Raw genomic sequence first — 3136 nt, 5'->3', positions numbered from 1 at the left:
ACAGATGCTGCAGAAGCCACAGAAAAGACAGGGTCTTCCAAGGGATGCCCTCCACTGGATGACCCATCCAGTGCATGTAACTGGCAGCATGCTCCAAGTTCCAAAGACCTGAGAGGAAGATGCATCAACTTCCCCCTCCCTCCCTCCTTCCTCTTCCCTCTTTTCCACCCTCCTTCCCTCCCTTCCTTCCTCTCTCCCTTCCTCTTTCTTTCCTTTTTCTTTTTGCTGCTGTGACTTTCATTTTTCTTTTCATGATACATTCAGTGGCAATTTTCCTTTATTGCATATCTTTATTTTCCATTCTCCTTCACATGCACACATAATTCTGTCTACATACTGTTTGCAATATTGAGCAATCGGTTTTCTTAATATTTCTTGCTTTCATTTTTTTTCCTCCATACTCTTTGAGTTTCTTCCACACCCTTTGAGTTTACAATATTGGTTATTTTGAAAAGCTCTGTTTTATTTTGTAAAGTTCTTTTTATCTTTATCTAATTTTGTTCCTAAATGTTTTTATTATTGAGAAGTTATGTTTTATTTTTCTCACTTTTTGTTCTTTTTTCTAATGTCTCACTCTTTTCCAGTCCATAACATTCTTTTTAACCATTTTCTTTAAGCATTTGATTTTATTTCCCTTATTATTAATAGAAGAGAAAGAAAAAACAATGAATCAAACAACAAGGAAAACAACCAATAAAATTAAAGGAATTAATTAGTATTTCTCAAAAATACGTTTAAGCACAAATGGTCCCAACTAATGAATAAAGAAATGCAGATGAGCCTACTGGATTGAAAAACAAGATCTAGCTGTCTGTTGCCTCCAAGAAGATACATCAGAGACAACGTCACCCACAGATTGCATCAGAGGTTCAAGGCTAGAGAGGTGGCTCAGCAGTTCAGAGCACTTACTGTTCTTGCAGAGTACCTGTGTTTGGTTCCCAGCATCCACATGGGGTAGCTTTCAACTGTCTGGCATCTGCGCATACATGGTGCACATAAACTCATGTAGGCACACATCCATACACACAAACAAAAGTAAAAACCAAATGACAGAGGCTGATGGTGAATTTATCAAACAAATGGAAGCCAGTAACAAAGAGGCAAAGCTGTCATAATATCTGACAAGGTAATCTGTTGGAGGAGGCTACTTGTTGGTTCCCTGCTACTCAGCCCCAAAATAATCACAGAGAAACTACATTATTTAAAAGACTGCTTAGCCCATTAGCTCTAGCTTCTTATTCACTAACTCTTACATATTAATCTAACCCTTCTCCATTAATCTGTGCATCACCACGAGGTCGTGGCACCCAGCAAAGTTACAGCCTGTTTTGATTTGGTGAAGGCTTCATGCTTCTCCCTGACTCTGCCCTTTTTCTCCCAGCATATGGCCTAGCTTTCCCCAACAATTTCTGTTCTGCACTGCCATAGGCTCAAAGTACTTCTCTATTAATCAATGGTAGTCACAGCATACAGAGGGGAATTCAACATCACCTCCCTTTTTCTGTTTAAATAAAAAAATGTTTTAACTTTAACACAGAAAAATTACATATAACAAGACAAGTATCAAGCAAGAATTATAGTTACAATATTTATATCTACTTTACTTTTTATCATAACTAAGGAAAACTATAGTTATAACCATCTATTCTTCAACTCCATCAAAGACTCCAGAAGGATATAATATTACCTAAGTAAACAGGAAGTGCATTGTAAGCAACTTCCAAATCTCTAGAATTGACAGAGACATCTCACTGGCTGGACAGTCATTCAAAGTTTTGTACTGGTGGGGCAACCATATTCAGCCTACAGGCCTATAGTATCCAGCAGACTTCTCCACAAAGCAGGAAATTCAAAGACAGTTCTGCCTATATTGGCAGTTTGTCAGTCACATCACTTTTTTCTGTGTCCTGCAGAATGTCCAGCAGGCTCTTTCATAAAACAGGAGCCCCGAAGGATCGTCTCACTTTTAGGCAAGTTCAGCAGTCATTTCTCTGTGGGTCCTGCATGTCCAGTTCATCAAGCAGTCCAGGCAAGAACAGTTTCTTGCCCAAATGGCTAACAAACTCCATAAGGAGCCTCTTCAATGCCCGTCTTCCCCTTGAAGGAGATTGATTGCAGCTGTGTCTCACTGTCAAAGTCCTAAGTTCTTAAAACATTTTAAATGCCATGTTCTGAAGGTCTCTGAAAGATTTGTAGAATGCCTATCTAACTAAAATATATCTCTATATATCTAGAAAACCTAACTACCATGGCTACAAGCTTGATTATTATAGATGATTATTAACCTATATTACTTAATTAAACCTTACATTTTTAAATGATTTTTATTGAGCTCTACATCTTCTCTGCTCCCTTCCCTGCCTCTCCCCTCCCCTTCAAGCCTTTCCCAAGATCCCCATGCTCCCAATTTACTCAGGAGATCTTGTCTTTTTCTACTATGCATGTAGATTAGATCTATGTATGTCTCTTTCAGGGTCCTCATTGTTTTCTAGGTTCTCTGGGATTGTGATTTGTGGAGTGGTTTTCTTTGCTTTATGTTTAAAAACCACTAATGAATGAGTACATGTGAAAATTGTCTTTCTGGGTCTGGGTTACAACTCAAAATGATGTTTTCTAGCTCCATCCATTTGCCTGCAAAATTAAAGATGTTACTTTTTTCTGCTGTGTGGTACTCTATTGTGAAAATGTACCACATTTTTCTCATCCATTCTTTGGTCGAGGGGCATTTAGGTTGTTTCCAGGTTCTGTCTATGACAAAAAAAAAAAAGCTGCTATGAACATAGTTGAACACGTGTCCTTGTGGCACAATTGAGCATCCTTTGGATATATACACAAAAGTGGTATTACTGGATCTTGAGGAAGGTTGTTTTCTAATTTTTTGAGAAATTACCACACTGACATCCAAAGGGGCCATACCAGCTTGCATTCTCACCAGCAATGCAGGAGTGTTCCCTTTACCCCATGACCTCTCCAGCATAAGTTGTCATCAGTGTAAGATGGACTCTCAGAGTTGTTTTGATTTGCTTTTCTCTGATGACTAAGGATGTAGGACATTTCCTTAAGTGTCTTTCAGACATTTTAGATTCCTCTGTTGAGAGTTCACTGTTTAGGTTTGTACTCCATTTTATGTTGGATT

Source organism: Arvicola amphibius, chromosome 3 (genome assembly GCF_903992535.2).
Source record: "Arvicola amphibius chromosome 3, mArvAmp1.2, whole genome shotgun sequence".
NCBI classification, from domain to species: Eukaryota; Metazoa; Chordata; class Mammalia; order Rodentia; family Cricetidae; genus Arvicola; species Arvicola amphibius.
The sequence above is the reverse complement of the archived record's forward strand: the minus strand, read 5'-3'. Positions refer to the sequence as shown.